Source organism: Dermacentor albipictus, chromosome 7 (genome assembly GCF_038994185.2).
Source record: "Dermacentor albipictus isolate Rhodes 1998 colony chromosome 7, USDA_Dalb.pri_finalv2, whole genome shotgun sequence".
Lineage (NCBI taxonomy): Eukaryota > Metazoa > Arthropoda > Arachnida > Ixodida > Ixodidae > Dermacentor > Dermacentor albipictus.
Window position 1 is genome coordinate 37711907 of NC_091827.1, and position 22875 is coordinate 37734781.

Below are 22875 nucleotides of genomic sequence, written 5' to 3' on the forward strand. Positions count from 1 at the left end.
GAAGGACGGGCGGCGTCCCCGGAACCGCATGACTAACGTACTCGTGTAAGGACTAGTTGTAAAAATTAGTTTTAGTGTGTCCGTAAACGTATGACGGTTTCTCACAGCTTATTTCGAAACAGTGGAGGCTGTGACTTTCCTTCTTCCTTCTCCTCTTTCAATCCCCTTTCCCGCTACCCCAGTGTAGGGTAGCCTACCGGGCTCCGCCTGGTTAACCTCCCTATTTTTTCCTTATGACTTCTATCTATCTATCTATCTATCTATCTATCTATCTATCTATCTATCTATCTATCTATCTATCTATCTATCTATCTATCTATCTATCTATCTATCTATCTATCTATCTATCTATCTATCTATCTATCTATCTATGTTACAGCTTATTACAGTGAAACACACACAAACACGCACACACACTCGCTCACTCTGTCACACACATGTGCGCATGCGCGGACACTCAAATACAATAAAGACAGTCAGGATGAGCGCCACGCTTTACGGAATACGGTAAGATTGGAGAGACAAACGTGAGGGGCATTAGACAGACGCCCACAGTGGTGCCCATCTTGCGACATTGACGTCAAATGAAGCGTGCATAACAAGCGTCTGTAGCAATTAACTGTGTCTTACTATTGCGCGGTTGGAAATGCGCCCGGCCGTAGCAAACACAATTAGCATCTAATGAATTTTGTTTTCTCGATTTCTTTCTGCTCGGACAATGATGACACAACTGAAGAACCTTCCTGACGTATTCTGGTATGAAAGAGTCATTGAAAAAAGAAAACAAAACAAACGCAATACGATGCTACCATCGTTGCCGCTGCCGCCGACGGCTCTGGTGTTCCGCAAAACGCAATGCGCTTACGAACGCACAAAATTACCTGACAACTTCCTCACTCAACCCTTTGAGGGTCAACGACGCAAGTATACGGCCCCACGATGAAGTGCCCCAAAATGGTCGACGCCATATATTTACGACGCCGTCTGTATATGTTTCACAACTGCGCCAATTTTTTTTGTTCATTATCTGTTTTCTAGCAAGTACTGCTGCCCCGTGTCGGTACGAATGATGTCCTTTTTTTTTCGCTCCCTAGTCCTTTGCTTTTAATTCCACTGCTTGCTTACGCCGGCGAATCGGCGACAGCTCGCGCTTGTATGCGCGGGCGGTTAGTTTTGGTTTCGTCTCGCTGGCTGTTTCCTGTTTGTCGCGCTCGCCGAAACTGATGTCTATCTGATTTATAACCGCTCAAAAGGGTCACCGCCACACTCTCGCTCGTTCATTGCTCACCGAGATGCGATTACATCTGTTGACAGGCGGGCGCTGGTACTTGCAAAACGGTGCCGCCGCAGACGAAAGATATACGCCGGCGCTTGTTTTCTCAAGACTCGCGAAAAACCGATTGCTCCTCGTTTACGATGTGACGAAGAAAAAAAAAAGTGCAGGGTTCGGACTCGCTTAGCTTTTAACACGACAGCGTTAAAGAGCTCGCTGACAAGGAAATTTATTCACCCGTAGGCACGATTACAACTGTGGTATGAACGAAAAGTACAAGATAAGGTACATCACATGTAGTACATCATACTTGATGTACACAAAACAGATTACCAACTGAAATAATAAATGGTGTCTGCTTCACACTGGCTTTGCCACACAACAACAACAACAATAACAAAACTCATTACAGCGTCCACGCAAAAGCATTATTGTCAGCCTCGAATTTATGAAAGGTACCCGGGGCACATACAGATACAGTCTGCACTCAGGCAACAGAATTGAGCATTATTCTGGATGTAGAAAGACTTTGCCTCGGGAGACGGTTATGTACCGCGTAGACCAGCGGCGAAGAAACTCGGCTTCACCGAGTTTGAACAACTTTTCTTCAAGATGACCCCTTACTATCACCCGTAGTTTTCGCATTCTGGGGTACATTGCTCTATTTGATTGCCGAGATCGTTCTGCGATGTTGCGGAAGCACCACAAAACGTAGCTAGCGCTGTAGTAGACGACACTCGCGAACCGATCTCGACGCTGTGGTGGCCGTACGATGGATATTCCGAACATTCTTGCAACTAGCTTCCAGAAGGTGCGTGCTACAGGGCAGCCCTTTACTACATGCGTGTTGGTCTCTGTTTGTGCGCAATATATGCATTTATCATTCGCAACCAATATATGCCATCGTTCAAGCCTGTCTCTTGTAGGGAGAATGCCCCACTGATATTGCCAATGAAAATCCTTCACTTGAGAGGGCAAATCAGGTGAAAGCACGGCTGTCCATGTTTGTGTAGTAGCTGTCCGTGGAGGTACAGCTGTCTCACACAACATTTCACAAAGCCTGGAAACTGATGTCGCACGCCACTTTGTAATTCTTAGTTGTACAAGCTGGCTTTGCAAGCGCGCAGCCGTCCATGTGGCACAAGGAACTTACTGAACTAATTGTATTTCTCAGGCTGAAATACGCAGAAAAATTATAAAGTACGACTTACACACAACCTACAGACACGCCAGCTCTCGGACTGTACTTTCAATATGCGAGAAAACATAATTATGTTACGTAAAAACTCGAACAAACCCCTTTTCCAGCGTTTCTACAATTCGGAGACCGCCGACGGTGTCCGCCATTTGCGCGCACCTGCGCGTGAATATCTCGGAGTCCACGTAACGGCGCGCCCGCTTCATTGAAACACTTCCAGATGGCGCTCGCCTCCGCCACATCGCGGCCCACGCAAGAGGCGGCGTTTCTACCAGAAAGCCCGTTTTGGTGCATAGTGTTCGCCACGACCGTTTCCCGGTAAACATTGCAGTTACATACGCTGCAGTTGCCGGGAAGCGTGATAAGCACTCAGGGATCTTTGAAATGCTATCGCGTTCCACTCTTAAAGGCGAAGCTTAAGCATCATACCTTGCTAGTGAAGCAGCGCACTGACACGAACACAGTGAAGACACACAGGAAAAGACGACACTCGCTGCACTCGCAACTATTCGCAACTGCACTCGCAAAATAGTTGCGAGTGCAGTGAGTGTCGTCTTTTCCTGTGTGTCTACACTGTGTCCGTGTCAGTGCGGTGCTTCACCAGCAAGGTATGATGATTACTCACCAACTAGCCCAACATTCCACTTTACTGAAGCTTAAGCGTCGTCCAAATTTTTTCTGACGGGTGTGCAACCATAGAGTTTTCTTGCATGCACTCACATGCACGGCTCGATCACGCTGCAGGTGGGCGCGCTCGTTGCTATTCTGCAAGCATGTCTTGCGGCGATGGCTTCGATGAGGGCTACTGCCCAAGGGCCGAATGAGAATATGTCTATTCCAGTCTATCGACTTTTTCATTTTCATTTATGTATTCATGCAAGCCCATCTTTATTCGTGAATAAATAATGCGTGTGTTACCGTACGGAAAATATTTTCTTGTCAATTTATGGTCCTTAAACAAAATTGTGTGAAACTTTTTTTTTTCGAAATACGTCACTCTGCAAATTTAAACCTGCAATTCCATGACGGAAGGAAAGCATAGGGGAGGCCCAGGCCATCACGGACGTGCTGGGGAAAGTGTGGCGGAAGTTACCTACTGTTTTCCGCAAGGAACCACAGGAGCAGGTACCGCAAACGTCAACGTTGCCATAGCAACCGCGCTCCTAAAGCACTCGTTGCTGTTCTAGGCTTCTGAAAAGTGGGATACGATTGTTTCAGCCCGCGTCTTTCTCTCAGCAAGGCCCATTCCCGAGACATGCCGACTTCGGAGTAAGCTAGAAAGTTGTGGTTAGTGTCTGTGAGCAGTGGCGTAGCTAGGTCGTCTGGCACCCGGGGCCCATAGGTCTTCTGGCACCCCCCCGGGTGTAGTCGATGCAGACGAGGATATCAACAATTTCCGGGTATCTTCAGACGTATATGACACCCCCCCACTGGCCCCTTGCACTCGGGGCCCATGCCCCCCCCCCCCCCCCCCCGTTGCTACGCCACTGTCTGTGAGTGTGAGCGCCAGCCAGCAACAAAGACACTCAAGTAATCACAGCACGGTTCTTCGTCGTCGTCTTCATCGTGCCACGGAAAAGCGCAGGAGCGCGTCTGCTTCACTAAAGCTGTTGCGGAAGTTTCGTAAGCGTCGTTCTAACGCTCATCGGCAGCACGCACTTCCGGCGGCTCGTACACTCTACAAAAAGTTTGCACCCTTTGGGGTGTATATCTGTCACACAACGATAATCGTCATCTGCCTTGATGCGTCTCCTTTCTTTAACGCTGCGAGCCCGGTACTTTCCAGTAACGAACGGCATGCGCGTTATCAGCATGACATAGCATTCCCGACAGGAAAGTAGCGGGCGCGGCGTTTTCAAGAAAGGAAACGCATCAAGGCAGACGACAATTATCGTTGTGTAGCAGATATACACCCTAAAGGGTGCAAACGTTTTTTAAGGGTGTAGCAATGCAAGTTCAAAGCTCGCGGCTCACGGCTCCGGCGAGCTGACCGGAGGCGCAAAGGCAGGTGGCACACCAACATGGCTGCGTTTCCGGCTTCAAAAACGTCACGTCAGGGCCTCTCCTATTTTGTTTCTTTCCGCCATGGGCGCTTCTAAATTGTGCGGAGAAAAGAGACGCGCCCTTTCTTGTGAAGAGGACGCGACACTCGAACAGGGAAGAGAGAGCGTTAACTATCGGACGATCTCTCGGAGGGAAAGAACGACATCTCGCAATGCAATCGGAAAAGTGACTATTTCTGCAGAATATGTAAATCACACATGCGCTGCTAAGCTACTTTGGCACATGAGGGCTGCACAACGCAGGTAACAAAGCCTATTGCACGATCCTCGACATTAAGCCGCAACTTTCTTTCTTTACTTTTTTTTTCATCTCTGGCCTTTATAGCCATATCTTTTTTCAGATCTCTGAGGAGAAAGCAGCGGGTCGGACATTATTTCTTGTTGGGGGGGTCTTCGTGTTGCCTCACGAGGAATAGCCGCATTCACGAATGCTTATCGCAAGAAGAACACGGCGAAAGAAGCAAATAAAACAAACACGCGTTGTATTGGCCACCATTCCTGCGTAAACCGACAAGCTACTACCAGAGTCCGTCGGAAAGTTATCTGCAACTACCTTGAAGAGGAAGAGCGGGGGGTGAATTTCGAGAGTCCGCCCCTCCGTTGGATCGCGGCGAGCGACGCAGCGTGAGCGATGGCGCTGCCGAGGCGCGACGAATTTGACGAGTGCGACGCACCACAGCGGAGACAGGCGTGCAACTCGCGCTCAGACTCCCAGACCCGAGGGCAGGCGGAGGGCTTGAACCGTGTCGTCGCTGGCTGAGAGAGAGAGAGAGAGAGAGGGCAGCGACCCGACGTGTGCGCAACCACCGGAAGGGCTCGGAGGATGCGAATCGCAAACAGAATGGCGTCGAGAAAGGCGACGCGTCGCGCGAGGCTTTTTTGGACAAGAGGGGAAGGAGGAAGGGGACGCGGAGCAGATGCAGCAGGGTTTCATGGCTTTCAAAGGTAAGATAACAACAATTAAGAAACGGTGACTATACACGCTCGTTTATTGCAACTGCAGTCGCATCTCTCTCCCGGCTGAAGCTGCCATCTTCTCAGGAAAAAAAAGAAAAGAAAACTTCTTTCCGTGAGGCACGTGGTGCCCTCCCCCTTTCCCCCCCACCCCCAACCCCAGCCAGTCCACTATATAGTGCTGCCTTTTAAGGCCCCCGGTTAGATACCCACATACGACTTCCTTATGATGTGACTTCGTGCACGTTTATGAAAACTCGCGCTATGAATCTTTCTTTGGTGAACTTTATTCATCTCTCCGCGCAAGGTGCGCTCCGTGTAAGCTGCTATTTTTTTGTCGTTTTCTGCGTCCTGACTGTAGCGACAGTGACCGTGCTAGTAACGCATCTTGTTGCATGGTCCTTCGCGTGTCGCCAGTATAGCCAGCAGTGACTGTGTGCGTTGTATAGCAGCTTTTGCTATAAGTATGAGAGCTACTCTATTCCTGTGTCCTTATACCATCATCATTCATCAGCCCTTTCCCTCCCCGTCCCTCTTCCCCAGTGTAGAGTAGCAGGCCAGAGCGAGTTATAGCTCAGGCCGACCTCTCTGCCTTTCTGTAAATAAATTTCTCTCTCTCTATTCCTTGCAATTTTTCGTTTTATCGTTTGCTTACTTTATTTATTTTTTTTTCCTTCGTTCCTTCTGAGTTAGTTTTTGATAACTGAGGTAGCCGGCCCTTTTGGGACCGGTGCGCTATTTTCTCGTGATCTCGTCATTTAATAAGGAACCCGCCGTGGTTGCTCAGTGGCTATGGTGTTGGGCTGCTGAGCACGGAGGTAGCGGGATCGAATCCCGGCCACGGCAGCCGTATTTCGATGGGGGCGAAATGCGAAAACACCCGTCCATGCACTTAGATTTAGGTGCACGTTAAAGAAACCCAGGTAGTCTAAGTTTCCGGAGTCCTCCACTGAGGCGCGCGTCATAATCAGAAAGTTGTTTCGGCACGTAAAACTCCATAACTTAAAATTTTAATAGATAACTGTGGCAATCACTATATGCCAATCCCTCAACACGCGCGCCATATCCCACATGCAGGAGATCCAAATTGCCGAGATCCAAAGTTGCGCAACAGCTCAGCTAATTAGCGGTATACGTCCGTCGACTGTAGGTTGATGCGGGCATACGAGTTCGAAATCCATGTGGCGGTGCTCAGAAATGTTTTGCTCTTCTTCGCCTTCTGGCAAGCCCTCGAGCTCAGTACGAGGAGGCGGCCTGACGACGACGTCTACACCACGACCATGACTACGACGGCCGTTGTCGGCGCCAGTGCGACAAACGGACAGACACAGTGAAGTCACTTTCAAGCTTCTTTAGAACAATGGGAGACCTTATTACTCAGCTCCGATTCGGAGATTGAACTGAAGACCGTCCAACTGGCCGAAACCGCCGCTAGGGTCCAAGGACTCCTGGCCGTCGTCTAGGTGGGAAGGCTTAAAGCCTTCCCTACATCTGTTGGACAAATAAAGTTTTACAATCCAATCAAGCTTTACCTATATATACTGTCGCAGTAAAGGAAAATTTTAAAAATGAAGCAAACCTTATTCGCTGGGATTTCTCGAATGACCTCCGAGTGGGCCAAGGATCGAGTCCTCGAGGGCTGAAAGTTTTCGAGAACCGCAAGGCGCCGCGACGTGGTTCTCGAGTCGACTCCGCGTGCGAAACGCCTTCTCGCATTGTCTCTGCGCGTGCGGGTTGCCGCGTGCGAAACGTGCAACCTTGAACCCGAAGCGATATCCATGCGCGTCGGGTTGATGACGGGAGCACTGAATTTACGGCGTGGGTAATGGCGGACCGTGACGCAGTTTGTGGGAGGCGACAGGGGTGGACCAGAGTCCCTGACCCGAATGTGGAGCGCGCGGGGTCGGTCGAAGGAATCGAGAGAGATTAGCCCGCATTGTGTATCGTTTATGGGGTCCATTTTTTAACTGCCACATTATAGAGTTTAATCGTGAGCCCGAGGTGCGAAACCACGTATTCCGATAGTTCCGTGGTCACGATCCCGTTGTGTTACAATTAGCTCCGTTAGCTCGACTTACGTTTGGGAGCAATGGGTGTTTACGCTATACCTTGTGCATAAAACGTTAAATAACGACAAGTGCCTTTTGCAAGTGCTGATAAATCTAAAGCGACCGAGCAAGTGGAGCCAACGATTCTACATGGGGACTTCGTCACCGTCTGAGAGGCAGTCGTCGTGATGAAGGCGGGTATCCTGGCCGAAATTTCGGCTCCGGGCCGAAACTTCTTCTACTTGTTCCTTTTGTTCAAGAATATTTGCACAGGTAGTTGACTTGGGTGACATGGTAATAGGTATACAGGGCCTGATAAGGCCATGACACCCTTACAACAAATTAGCAGTGAAGCACAAATAAGCAAAGCAATGACTTCAAAACTGTAGCGGTTCTAACGTAAGAGTTATATAATACTTTTCCCTCGCTCGACAAGTGCGCGTTGGTCGCTTCAATTCGCCAGATTCCCGCGAACGTCGCCTTCTATGCATGGCGGTTCGTGACCTGCCTCGTAACAACAGCTTTCTGTCGATCAGATCCGTTCACTTCCGATACGCCACTCGCAAGCTTGGCCGTAGAACTCCGCCGGCAATTTTTAGCCACTTCCGGCTTCCTTCGCTCCACTTGTGTGGGACTGGCGCGCTTCCGTTTTTACTCGAAAGATCGTTCTCCCAAAACGAAAAACCATCGCTGGCAATCGATTTCGTCAGAGACACGCACAAACGTACGCGTACTTCCCCGCCACCACAACCACGTGTGAATCGAACCCCATACATCGGGGTCAGTAGCGCAGCGTCGAAGTCGTTTCCAACACCACCTCTGCTCTGCTTCCGCAATGCTCGCGCGCGTTTTTTTTTTTTCACGCAACTATCGTCCACGCCCCCACAGCGAAAAAGAAAAAGCGCACGCGGAACGCCGTCCGAAAAAAAGAGAATGCCGGAAAGGTGCCGCGTATCACAATCGGATTCGCTTTCTTCGTCTTCCTTTCTTTTTTTCTCTCCTTCGAATAAGACAAAAGACGGTAGATCTAAATCGCGTGGCAAAGCTTTCGCCACCTCGCCCAAACTTTGAGGAGCTCCCACCCTCAACGGCAGATCGCGCATTTAACAAACAACAGCGGCACTTCGCGTCGTCGTCTACGACGACGCGCCTGAATGGAGCGGGCGCGCGGCGGGACGACCCTCCCTCCCCCTCCCATGATGGGACCCTTCTCCGACTGGGACCCATTCCCCCCCCCCTTTCCCTCTCCTCTCCGCTTCGCCCTGCTGCCGCGTTTGCGGCATGAGTTTGCGTTCTTGCTTTCTTTCTTTCGTTTTGCTCTCTCCACCCCTCCCGGTGTGGGTCGTTGATGTGAGACGCGTATAGCGACCGCGCTGGGCCGCACTGCGCCGGGCCGGCACGTCGTGAACGAACGTTGTCCGTCCACGTCGCGTGTTGTCCCGTTCCCGGACCGGGCCGATCGGGAGCGCGCGAAGCCGCGCGGGGTCCCATTCCAGGGCTTTCGAGTCGTGACTGCGACAGCCCGTTTGCTGGGCCACAGCCCAGCGCTCGGCTCTTGTTGACAGGAGGAAGAGACCGCCGGGAACGGCCCGCGTCATTCGTCGTTCGGGAAGTGGAACACGGGCTCGGCCGGGCAGCCCGTTGACCGCGAGTTGTGTGTGATGTGTGCGTGTGTACCGTGGGCCTTTGCGGATGTCGCTCAGACGTGTCCTTGCTCTCCTCTTCGCGTCCTTGCACTGATCGGACCTGTGCCGTCCACTCTGGCGGCGTCCCCGTTCGCAGCCCGACTTCGAGCAGTGTTCGTCAGTGAGTCGTAGGTGCGCTGAGGATATACGGTTGCCAGAGGTTGTGGTATCGGGATACCGGGAGCCGTCTTCGTTATTTTGTTTGTCTTTCTTGCAAGCATCCGAATCGCTGTGCGTGTGGTGAAATGTGTCGTCGCCAACGAACAAACGCACTCGCCTCGGCGGTGAATAACGCGTCGTGCGAGAAAAGAAGCCGCACTGGATGCACGTGTTCTGAGTGATTCAGGAGTTGTCCAGTGTTGCCGTGGTGATGAGACCTGGAAACGCATTCCCCGCGGAATTCTCTCGGCTGCTCCGAAGTTATTGAACGACGCTTGGAAGCACGTCGTTAGTCCGGTACGTACGGCGAGTTTCTCATTCCCTTCCTTTCTGTGGGTCGCACGGTCGTTAGGAAGATGGGGTCAATATAGTAGCGGAAGAATGGAAGCCTCAGTCTTGAGCCAAAGTTTCGATGAGAGGACTTGGATTCGTCAGGACAAGGGCATCTCGACCAGTGTACAAGTTCCCTTGTCGAAACGTTGGCACTGTTGATCCTTTTTACCTGTATGCATCTTTCTATGGACCCTTTATAACGGTTGAAGGAAAGTGAAACAAGCAGCGCAGCACCACCAGGACGCAGACGCAATGAGACAGTACGTACCAACTGAAGGTGATTCACAGGAAACATTCCCTTTATTGACAAGTGTTGCCTAGAGGCAACATACCAAAAAAGAATTTTTTTCCTTGCCAAGTTCAAGTATTGAGTACGAAGTTTCTAGCTAACTGTCTTCGGCCAACACTGTATGACAGGCAAAAAGCGTCATTTGTTGGTTTAGAGCAGGAACACTGGATGAGGAAGTGGAAGTTTGGCACGTGACTCACTGTCTAGTGCAAGCAAAGTCAGAGAATACAAGTCGATGCAACATATGCAGCGGCAGGGTGTCACACATGTGATGTAAAGCAAATGAAATGTGCACCTATGGTTCACATATGATGAGATCTGTCTACACAAATTGAAAATGAAGCCTTAGGTGGCTTGGGGTGAAGCCCACTTCCAGTTACCTGCCTGGGGTATACCCTCTATGCAGAAAAATTTCTGCAAAATATTTTTTTTTCTTTTTGCTCATTATGCTTATTCTTGATGTGTTTTGCATATTTAGGTAGAAAAATAAACATTTTTTCTCGATATTTATACGTCTCAACATTAAAGGGCAGCTTACCATGACACAATGAAAAAAATAATGCAAAACCAAACAGGAAAGTTCCAGCAGAGCCCATCTCCTGATGAATGCCGACGTTAATGCGGTCAACCTCAAGTCAAGGTACCGACACGCCGTATTGTTGCCGCAGGCAAACGAAGTGGCTATCTCGCTACCAGCTACGATGCTGTATGTTATTGTAACCACAGCACTCCAGTTGAAACGCCGCAGTAATCCTATAGCGTCCTGGTTGCAACTTGCTCGCAATGGCTCACCGTCATGAGGCCACGCTCAAAGCAGAGCTGTCTGTTGGGCATGGGGCACTTTATTATATTTAATGCTACGTGCCCTTCGAGTCAACTCGGCACATTCATTAGGCGGAACTCACCCCGAATGGGCACTTTCCAATATCTCGCACGCAGTGCCGAAGTTGTCTGTTCGGTCACATACCGAATGGCACGCACCCAGTTGCTCAAGTTGTCTATAGACCAGGCCGCTGCCAGAAGCAAGTTGTCAATTCAGTAATTTATTCTGTGGCCCACCTCATCTGGTAGGCCAGATAGCAGGCAGCACATACCTGCTCACCCAAGTTATTGGAAATCTTCGGTCACTGGATATAAGAGGTTAGATACACATCGGTTAGATAGATAGGTTAGATACATACCGTTTTCAAAGAATGCTTTGAAGCTGTCTTGAAACTGTTTTGAAGTTGGGCATAGTTGTTTTGTGTGCGTGCGTGCTAAGCTATATATAGTCTTGCAGTGAGGCGCGTTAATGTATGGCTGGATTAACTATATTGATGATAAGCCAGAAAAAATGTAAACTTTATGCGATGTTGATACGTGTTCGAGTGTTACTGGGCGTACATCCAACGGGCTTTTTTAGTAGTGACAGTCTGCGGTAATAGTATAGTACACAGGTTCGATGGCAAAATCGTGTAGACATTTTTTTTTTTGTACGCACGAAGCTACACAAAACGATGTGACCGGACAGCGGACTTCTCCTTGTACTACTACTTGTAGCGTAGTAGCCTCTTTATACAATTTAGCGCATTTTGTTATATTGCATATTGCTTCTTACAACAGTGCACTATGTAAGTCACCGCCATAGCATCGTCTAATAAACCTCATTTGGAAGTATGCCCTTCATAACATCCTGTAATTAATTTTGGGGGTCGACTACTTCGCTGTACCGATCCAACAGTATATCGCCCGCAGACAGCTCACCCAAACATTAACCTTACCGAGTTAAATCATTATATTATTTTTGCTCCACCACAGCATCTAAACTGTAGAGCAAAGACGCAAAACCAAGTCACGGACGCAGGAAGAGAGACACACAAGTGGTAAATCTCCACAAAAAAGCTTTCTCGAAGCCCAAGACGCAACATACATAATCTCGCGTAATGCCGACAACACTGTGCCCACATTGGGTGCTCGCAACCATCGTGAAATGTATGCACCTGTGGGCTGGCGCACTCTATGCACGCGTTCGAAGTACATGCACCGCGTAAGCTCTGCTGCAAGTCTCATTCAGTTTGCTGCGGTGTCCTGACGCACGCACACACACCTGTATGTTCGCTGCTTAACATCTCTCAGCGAACGCAAGCTTGGCTCCCCGCAGCAGGATGGGTAGAACATCATTTATGGCATGCACCCGCGCTAGCCCTACGAAGACGTTAAAAATAAATCATTGGGTTTTACGTGTCGAAACCACTTCTTGATTAGGAGGCACGCCGTAGTGGGGGACTCCGGAAATTTCGACCACCTGGGGTTCTTTAACGTGTATTTAAATCTAAGTACAGTACGGGTGTTTTCGCATTTCGCCCCCATCGAAATGCGGCCGCCGTGGCCGGGATTCGATCCCGCGACCTTGTGCTTAGCATCCCAGCACCATAACCACTAAGCAACTACAGCGGGTCACGAAGACGTCGTTGTCTGCTATACAATGCGAGAAGGAGGGACTGGCTGGAAGGGCTTTTGACACTGCGGGAGGATAGGATAGGAATAAACTTTATTTGTCCAACGGTTATTGCTGTTGGTGCCCGGGGCTGGGCTGCCAGGGATCCATCGCCTGAGGAAAATCTTCCGAGGTCCTCGGTGGGAGGTACAACTTTTGTTTGTAGTCTATCGTCCTTCCTGGTTCCATCGGCGCAAATTACACGCAAGAAGGAAGCTCGGAATGCTGCAATATTTGACGTACTGATTTGGCAATTTTGAGCGCCGTCATCTAGCACGGCCGAAGTGGCCTCGCAAGCGCTGGAGTATTCGGCCCAGGCGATCGGGTCGGCTTGTCGCAGCCGCAGCTCCCCGGCACATCAGCCGTGTTATGATCCTTGGTTCAAGAAACGAGACTGTTGTCGCCTGCATATCTTTAGAAGAGTGACTCGCTGCTCACGACGAAAATGTCGCTCATGAGGGGGAAAAAACGGATAATCATGCTATGTATCCGTTGTACGCATTCCTTTTAGATGCCCTCAACTGTTACAACTATAGTGTGAAATGCCCCCGCTACGATGTACAACGCCTCTCTCTGCAGGAAAGTTTACACCGACTAGACTTACTTCCTTTCACCGAGTCAAAGATCCTCGGACCGTGGCCACACCCGTCACTGGCACGAAAAGCGAATCGTGCATTACTGCAATACTTGAGGTACACCGGTTTAAGAGACCGTTTATAGTGTCCCTGTGCATAGTGTCTCTCCCACACGTACTCTGTGCTTACTCTCTCCCTTTCTTCTTCTTTCTATTCCCCTTTCCCCCACCCCCAGTGTAGGGTAGCAAACCGGATACTCTTCTGGTTGACCTCCCTGCCTTTCCTGTCCTTGCTTTCTCTCTCTCTCTCTATAGTGTGAAATACGGACATACTGTGGGCACGTCTTGTAGGAGAGCCCACGCGGCCCATCGATTTGCAGAGCGCCAACATGCGTGTATACACGGTGCTCTCTGCGTTATGCAAGCCGTTAGGCGACGAGCTTGGCTCAGTTGCGCAGGACAGGCTTCCTTCGCTTCTGTGTAATGGAGGCGAAAGGCGGACCATCACCAGCTGCCAAACCCTGCCGACTATCATAAGGAAAACGGGTGAAAGAGCCAAAGAAATCTAGTCGCTTATAGAAACAGCCACCAAGAAAATTGCCGAGACAGCGAAAAAATGCACCCAGTCTTCGGTAAGATTGAATAAGTTCTCGCTACACTTAACGGCTTTCCAGCTAACTTATACTCACAATAATCTCGAACAAGTTGTGTTCGGCGTTAGTGGTGGCGAAAGCATGCGGGGAAGCCAATAGCCACGTATACTGACCATTTAAGATCTGTTATCTATCCAGAGAGTAGTTTTTGTTGGAAGTTGTCTGTCGCAGCTATATAGCAGACGGCCGTTCATCGCGATGCCATTTGCTCCCCACCAGCTGCCTGTGAGCGCTAGCGCGGTGGCTCGCCGGTTAAGTGAAGTTCTTTGTCGTTCCACTGTACGGAGTCTTTCGTCTTTGATGACAACGCGGTGTGGCACGAAGACCTTGAGGTGCAGCGCAGTCGTGACTCGTGACCGGTGGTAGTTACTGATGTCCTTTGAATGCGAAGCATTCTTTGCCCCATTCTTGACTCCTTGTGGTAGGCATGTAGGTAGTTTTCTGTCTCGCGTCGCTTTTATGAAAATGAAAATTATGCTTGATCGATGGCGGAATTGTACATCTCCCGTGGAGTACCGCAACCCGGCGTTCCAGCCACTAGGCCATGATTGCACGCATACATGCGTCTCTCGTTCCGAGGGAAGCCGGCTCTCTTGAAACGATCGCCTCGTGCGTTATACGTGCCAGTTTCTCGTCTTCTTTGCCCGTAACAGCTCGCGGTGTTGAAGCGTCGTGTTACAGTGCACTATCTCCATGACCGGCCCCTTTCCACAGCACTTTCCTGGTGACAGTTTGCGCTGTGCGTAGGAACTGTGCGACGTTCCACCAGCTTCATGGTCGCACAAGTCAATCGCGTTTTAACGTTTCTTCACCGGAGTACAAATGCCATCGTCGCTTTAACATAGACCGCGCGACGTAGCCGCGCAGGTACGTACGATCGTATAGCGCGTAGTCGCTGATGACGTCGCAATACGTGTTTCTCTCGCTTACGCCTCGTCTTCTGCCCATGTGGGTGGAAACCCAACAATCGTCAGGTCGCAAGGTCGCATCGAACGTCCGGCTTGTAGATAACTATGTCTTTGCTGCCGACAAGTCGCTGGTAATTTCGTTAGACAGGATACCAGTAAGCTATCGCAGGAGTCCAAAGATCTGATTGAGAAACGCCAGTGCATGAAAGCCTCTAACCCTACAGCTGGAATAGAACTGGCAGAACTCTCCAAGTTAATCAACAAGCGTAAGACAGCTTACACAATAAGGAAGCATAATATGGATAAAATTGTACATGCTCTCTGGAATGGGGGAAGCCTAAAAGCAGTGAAGAAGAAGCTAGGAATAGGCAAGAATCAGATGTATGCGTTAAGAGACAAAGCCGGCAATATCATTACAATTACGGATGAGATAGTTCAAGTGGCTGAGGAGTTCTATAGAGATTTACACAGTACCAGTGGCACCCACGACGATAATGGAAGAGGGAATAGTCTAGAGGAATTTTACATCCCACAAGTGATGACGGAAGAAGTAAAGAAAGCCTTGGGAGGTATGGAAAGGGGGAAGGCAGCTGGGGAGGATCAGGTAACAGCACATTTGTTGAAGGATGGTGGACAGATTGTTCCAGAGAAACTGGCCACCCTGTATACTCAATGCCTCATGACCTCGAGCGTACCGGAATCTTGGAAGAACGCCAAAATAATCTTAATCCATAATAAAGGGGACGCCAATGACTTGATAAATTGTAGACCGATCAGCTTACTGTCCGTTGCCTACAAATTGATTACTAAGGTAATTGCAAATAGAATCAGAAATACCTTAGACTTCTGTCAACCAAAGGACCAGGCAGGATTTCGTAAAGGCTACTCAGCAGTAGACCATATTCACACTATCAAGCAACTGGTAGAAAAATGTGCGGAATATAACCAACCCTTATATATAGCTGTCATTGATTACGAGAAAGCGTTTGATTCGGTCGAAACCTCAGCAGTCATGCAGGCATTACGGAATCAGGGTGTAGACGAGCCGTATGTAAAAATACTGAAAGATATCTATAGCCGCTCCACAGCCACCGTAGTCCTCCATAAAAAAAGCAACCAAATGCCACTAAAAAGGGGCGTCAGGCAGGGAGATACCATATCTCCTATGCTATTCACAGCGTGTTTACAGGAGGTATTCAGAGACTTGGATTGGGAAAAATTGGGGATAAGAGTTAATGGAGAATACCTTAATAACATGCGGTTCGCTGATTATATTGCCTTGCTTAGTAACTCAGGGGACCAATCGCAAGGCATGCACACTGACCGTGAGAGGCAAAGCAGAAGGGTGGGTCTAAAAATTAATCTGCAGAAAACTAAAGTAATGTTTAACAGTCTCGGAACAGAACAGCAGTTTAGGATAGGTAGCGAGGAACTGGAAGTGGTAAGGGAATATATCTACTTTTCGCAGGTAGTGACCGCGGATCCGGATTATGAGACTGAAATAATAAGAAAAATAAGAATTGGCTCGGGTGCGTTTGGCAGGCATTCTCAGATCATGAACAGTAGGTTGCCATTATCCCTCAAGAGAAAAGTGTATAACAGCTGCCTTTTACCAGTACTCACATACGGGGAAGAAACCTGGAGGCTTACGGAAAGGGTACTACCTAAATTGAGGGCGACGCAACGAGCTATGGAAATAAGAATGATAGGTCTAACGTTAAGGGATAAGAGAAGATTGGGTGAGCTAACAAATGCGAGTTAATGACATCTTAGTTGAAAAAAGAAATGAACATGGGCAGGACATGTAGTGAGAATGGAAGATAACCTATGGTGATTAAGAGTTACAGACTCTCTTACGGGGAAAGTTAGGTGGGCGGATGAGATTAAGAAGTTTGCAGGGACAACATGGCCACAATTACCATATGACCTGTGTAGTTGGAGAAGTATGGGAGAGGCCTTTGCCCTGCAGTGGGCGTAGCCAGGCAGATGATGATGATTGTCTTCGACGTAGTTGTCGCTCGTCGTTCTGCGGTGTGTGGGTCGCTCGTGACCCACGCACACTCAGTTTACAGGCAAACAGGCTGGTTCATCTGGTAACGGTTTGCGGGACCCCTAACAATGCTGGATAGCCGGGTACCTGCAAATGTTTCGCGTAACATTGATTCGGACAGTGCGTGGAATCTGGAACTTTTTTATGCGAAGCATATTACGAGAGCTCAACCCAGCTACTCAGACGCGGCGGTGTCGCCTTCAGTCACCTTTGACCCCATGCCATACCACGTGACACCGTGACGTCACGACAGAGGAGAAACAGGGCTCCAACTCGCGCCGTCGCTCGCGGTGGTATATAAGCAGCTGCGCTTGTTTCTAGGTGGCTTTGGCTCAACTCTTGCAAGATGGGCTGGGTGGGAATCGAACCAGGGTCTCCGGAGTGTGAGACGGAGACGCTACCACTGAGCCACGAGTACGATGCTTCAAAGCGGTACAAAAGCGCCTCTAGTGAATGCGGTGTTGCCTTAGAAACGAGCTGTTTCTAAGGCTCAGGCGTGCGTCGCTTGCTCAGGCGCACATTTCGTTGCCGCGCCGAACGCTGCGTTGCTCGACGCTCACCGCGTCCAATGCGGGGCGCGTAGTCGCTGCGCCGTAGCCCATTGTCTTACACCCCTTGACGGGTCGACGGGAACGCTGTCGCGTTCCACTCTTGAAGGCGAAGCGGAGTAACGCATGAGTTGTTTCTTCGTCTAGCCGAACCAAATATAGCCAAGCAACAGCAGTTCACCAGGCTAAACAGTGGTTCAACAACTAAAATAAAGGCTAGTATGCTTCGCATCCTGGGCTTAACCTTAGCTAAGCCACAGCCATTTTTTTGCACGTTTTCTAGACGCAGGAGCTCGACAGCCTCAGCACAGAGCTTTTCTCTACGGTAGATATTGGCTGTGAGCACTTCATTTTTTAAACTAAAGGTTTGATCCCCTCATGACCCGTCTTAACGGCACTGTGCCTTTTTTCTTCCCAATAGCTAAATTCAAAGAGATATTGAGCCAGATGTTTGCCCATTGTCAGTGCAACTACTACGGTTATGTGAGATGACATAAAAGTTGACTGGTATAGGGACGTCGGCCTAAAGTTGGCGATTCTTTGAAGTGATTATGGAATTATGTTGAATATATATATCTCGCCATTCAGTTCCTTTTTCATCCACGCTGTGGCAGCAGAGCATTCATGACCCCAGAAAACTTCCGGTCATGCATTTCTGACAGTCGAGTTTGCCAAGAAAACGGAAGTATTTTGCGCATAATTTACTGTAGGCACATATTCTTGATGTGTTCAGATATAAAGAAAGTGCGGCATGTGTAGATCTCATGTACGGGATTTTTTGTGGCCCTGAACAATAAAATTAATTTGTAGAACATTCCAACTTCTTAGCAAAACGTATGCCAGCTGGAGGGCTCTGTAAATTTATAGGCTATTGTTACTTGCGTTGTTCCAGAGGGCTTAACCGGAAGTCTTCTGGGAAGCCTGTTTGTAAGCGTGAAAAGGGTCTATACGTAGGGCGATGACAGATAGAGACATAATATTTTATTAGAGGAACAGCGGGATATTCTATTCGGTTACGCTGCTCAGACGGAAAGCAAGTAAAGAAATGTACCAGGCAGGCTGCTACCTCGCAGAATCACAACCGAATTAGCAGCGATATTTATTTCCAGCAGTTGCAATATGAGTTGCAGCTGCCTGCAATTAAGCCAGATACTTTAAAACGTTGCCCGATATGACTGTTTCGTTTGAGACCTTGTCGGCATATAACGCGTTGGAGTTCTTGTTTGGTAACGTTTTCTGCAAAGGCAGTAATTCACCCACACACATTTCACTTCGCCGGAACATTGTTGGCAGCGTGCCCCCCCCCCCCTTCCCGTCCCCGATCACTCGCCCCAATTTCTCCAAATTTTGATTTTGTTTGCGCTCGCAGTTGTTTCAGGACAGCGAGGTCCAATCTGCGTTGTTTGTATACAACATTTATAAACTTATGCATTGCTTTAATACGCAATTGGGTGCGACGGCCGTAATTATTTCCCACACTAAGAACTTTGCACGTATATTACCTATAACGTGCCCCTTAATTTCGCCAAATGTGAACAAGGCGCCTGTTTTAGGTCACCGAGAACATCCCAAAAACCAACTCCCAACGTCGTATACTCAGGGTGCATGAAAATAATAGAAAAAGAGATTTGGTTTAGGGATTATTTGGAACGCTTCTAACTAGATCAGGCGCTTGAAAATTTTGTCACGCATGACGCTTGTCACGAACCTCCCTTCCCCAAATACACGAAATATGAACGTGATACAAGCTTGAGTTACGTCCTGATATGGGGAAGCATAGCTAATGTTGGCTGTATGACACTTTGTAACCTTGATTATGGAATTGTTTACGAAGGCTGAATTCCATCCAAAGGCAATTAACTTCCCAAAGAGATTTGCCATAACGTTCGACCCATTTTTTGAGAGATTTGATTTCGGTGCCATTTGTAGTTCTGCCAGGGCGACGGGCTAAGCTCCGTGCTGCTGTTAGGATACACTGTACGAGCGGTGCAAAAACCACCCAAATAACCCACCTACTTGAAACTTTGCCTACACATCACCCATTACCTTACTCTTGCTGTCACCGAACGCACGAAAACTACCTTTTTCAGTTCATGGTGTACACCGGAAGAGCCTCGTATCACGCAAAAAAAAAACGAAAAAAAAACGAGGTTTCGATAAATATTTCTGCCGCTTGTATTTAAGCCACGAACGTGAAAGTTCCGCCGCAGGTTATATTTCAGATTCCGCCAACTTTTTCGCTACATTTGAAGTTGGTATTTTGCGCAGTATATTTGTACGGGGTTTGGGGAGACATTGCGGATAATGACAGTATGACACATGACACACTGGATTTCTTTAATCTTTCTTCAAACCTTTCAAAACTGTTCATACCTTAAACTTGTTTCGAGAAGTCATCATCATCATCATCATTCTAATCTTATGTACACTGCCCACGACGAAGGCCTCTCCTTGCGATCTCCAATTACCCCTGTCTTGCACTAGCTGAATAAAAAAAATTATATTATGGGGTTTAACGTGCCAAAACCACGATCTGATTATGAGGCACGCCGTAGTGGGGGACTCCGGAAATTTCGACCACCTGGGGTTCTTTAACGTGCACCTAAATCTAAGTACACGGGTGTTTTCGCATTTCGCCCCCATCGAAATGCGGCCGCCGTGGCCGGGATTCGATCCCGCGACCTCGTGCTCAGCAGCCTAACACCATAGCGACTGAGCAACCACGGCGGGTGCTAGCAGATTCCAACTTGCGCCTGCGAATTTCCTAATTTCATCCCCCCACCTAGTTTCCTGCCGTACTCCTCTGCGCTTCCCTTCTCTTGACACCTGCTCTAAAACTCTGATGGACCACCTGTAATCCATCCTGCGCATTACATTGCCTGCGCCATTTTTTTCTCTTTATGACAATTAGAATATCGATTGTTATGAATCTGCACGAATTAAACACTTATTGCCATCAATTCCCAACTTGTTTGCTACTTTAACTAAATATGAACACCGTTCCTTGCCTAGCTCGCCGAGCAGACCGCAGCGAAAATAATTATATGCCTTGCATAACGCATTAAAGTTGGGAGAAGGCGAGTATTTAGTAATTAATTTTCAAAGCACACAATTGACCTACAAGCTCCAAATTTTCACTACACGCCACCAATTGAGAGCTCCCCCCCCCCTCCCCTATTTCTTGAAAAATGACATGTCTACGGCTTTTCGTCTTCTCAGGCAAGAGCAAAAACTTCTGAAGCGTTTTATTTAACGTCTCTAAACGAGTCGAACGTGACGGTTTAGCAGTTTTCATTTAACCCCTGAACGACGCACCCACTTCAAAATTCGCCTGCATATTCCGACTATTTTTCCCCACACTGTCTCAAATTATAAACTTCGTGAGTGATCTCGTGTTCTTCAGAAAACCGTGAAAACTGACAGATACCGTTTACGGGCCCATCTAGTGGCATTAACAGTTTCGCTGTAAAAAATAAAGGAACAGAAGGAAAAAACGGTGGAGTATGAGGAGTGGCGAGGAAGACAGGAAAAAGGATGAGTCAACATACATGTTCGTGTCCGAATGGCCCTACCGCAGCCTTGAATCAACCTGGTGCTAAATAAAATTCTAAAGGCCTTAGTGGCTCGCTTGGCTTTTGTATCTAAAGCGCTGCTGCCAACGGCCTAGTAGTGGTTTTTCTTTTAACTGCTGGTTGTTAATTGGCGCTAATGAAGCTGTGAATGCGTGCCATAATCTCTTTAGGGAACGGCTGACTACGAACTTGAAGTGAAATAGGGAGTGTGAGTATTCCCTGCCAAAATTTTGAAATACATTTCAATATACTTAAAATTGCCATGCCAAGATTTCTGCGTACTGCCTCTGGACATTCTTGTAGAAGACGCATAGACCGTTTTGTGTGTCTTTAATTAGAATGCCAAAAGACGTTTTTTGCCGCAATTGAACACAGACGAAAGTTCTGTTGCAACAAATTAGAATGCCGTTCGGGGGTAAAATATCCAAGCTTTATTAATGATAATCGCCTATATATTGAGTCAGTACCGCTTTTATAATTGTATTAGTACCATAATACCATTAATAAACACCATTAATGATACTGCAATGCGTTCCAGAAAGCGGAGTTCTTCAGACAGCTGGCTGATTGAGAGTGGCCAGCAGAGGCTGTGCCGATAGATGTCTGGTCTGGTATGGCGTAACATCTTCAGTCACGCGACCCTGTGCTGTAGCTGTAAATTAACACGCGAGACTTTACAACTACAACCTCTCCGTGCTTGCTTAGTGAAACAAACTGCATCTCCAGTCGACATGCAGACGTATCGGCGTTTAAATCCTCCCCCCCCCCCCCCCACTTGCCCCGCAATTTACATACACACTAAAGCAATGTATATGGTTTTTACCCTATGTATAAACACTCCGACTCCGTTTTTACAACCGCTCGCCTCCATTATCAGATTCTCAATCGGCCGTTCCACTGACCTTGCCCGCTGATTCTGTTTGTTCAGCCTCGTTAAAGCGGCCTCATTACAAGCTCGCCGCTTTTCAAAGCCTCGCCGCCTTTCATCCCTGGCCATCATATCTCCTCGGCTGCTCGAGAAAGGCGATACGGCGCATGCGCGGATAGGCGTCGGGCGGTCGACCGGAGCGTCCCGTAGCGACCGTAATTACAAGCAGCGCGCGCAGCGGTCTCATCAGCGCGATAGCGCATCTGCCGATGACGAATGGCGGACGGGCCGTAAATGATTGGTTCCGCAAGCCTCGCGGGTTCGTCGCTTTATGAGGCGAGCGCTCGCGCGTCCTGTACGTGCTCGCGTTCGGCCACCCCGTGAGCGAGTGAACTGCCCCATTCGCCGCGGCGGCTGCTGCTGCTGCTGCGGGCCCCCCGAAACGTCTGTTAACAACAGCCGGGGCCGAGTTTAATGTATGCGTCGCCGGTTAAATCGGTGCAGCGTTGGGAAGGCTGAATGAACGTCGCGTCCGTTCTGCCACCGTGGCTGAGTGGCTATTGCATTCTTTTCTTCCCCCCCGTATTTCGTCATCGCCGTCAAATTTAATGTCCGCGCTGCAGGACAAAGAACTCTTCAGCGACCTGTAATTATCTCCATCTTGCGTCAGCTGACTCGTTCCCATGCCAGCCAATTTCGAAATTTCGTCACACTACCAACTTCTCCGCCGTCCTCTTGTCTTTGTTTTTGCTTCTTTAATGTATGAGCCGGGTGTGTTCAGACATGAACAGTCAGGAGCAGGTCGCCAACCATTTGTTGGTTTCAATTAAATGCTTATGTGTTATGTTGAACACCCCTGTGCACATTGGAACCGAGCTAAATACCTCACCACATGCTTTCGTCTCAGCTCGAAAAAGAAAAAAAACATCTTAGCGGAGGCAAGGTGCGGTAGATTGCCACGACGTTCCCAATTGGAGCGAGATCGAAAAGCAAAAAAGCAAAATGTTCTATGGTTTTATGCTTTTTACACCTACCTTACACAACTTTTTCAATGAATATAAAATACAGTCAACTGTATCTGCAAGCCCACCACACGAGCCAAAAATGGCAAACGGCTTTTGAACGACAGGATGAAAAGTAGGCCTTTTTTGCAATTTTTAAAGTGTTTTCTAACACCGAGTATCATTAGTGATTTTTTATGTGCCTACTTTGCTACATGCTAAA

At 48.5% G+C, this 22875-nt stretch overlaps 1 protein-coding gene across 9 annotated transcripts in view; it reads left to right on the forward strand.

Annotated features, from left to right (window-relative positions):
* The window catches only part of LOC135905678 (kinesin-like protein KIF26B), a 760359-nt gene that overhangs the window by 249482 nt on the left and 488002 nt on the right, over window positions 1–22875 (forward strand). Inside the window, exon 1 of one of the 9 annotated variants that reach the window (XM_065436642.2) lies at window positions 9519–9677. The exons of the other annotated variants lie outside the window; for them this stretch is intronic. The gene's annotated coding sequence lies outside the window, so the exon portion shown is untranslated. Of the gene's footprint in view, window positions 1–9518; window positions 9678–22875 lie in introns of those variants that run through there. 9 annotated transcript variants of the gene reach the window in all.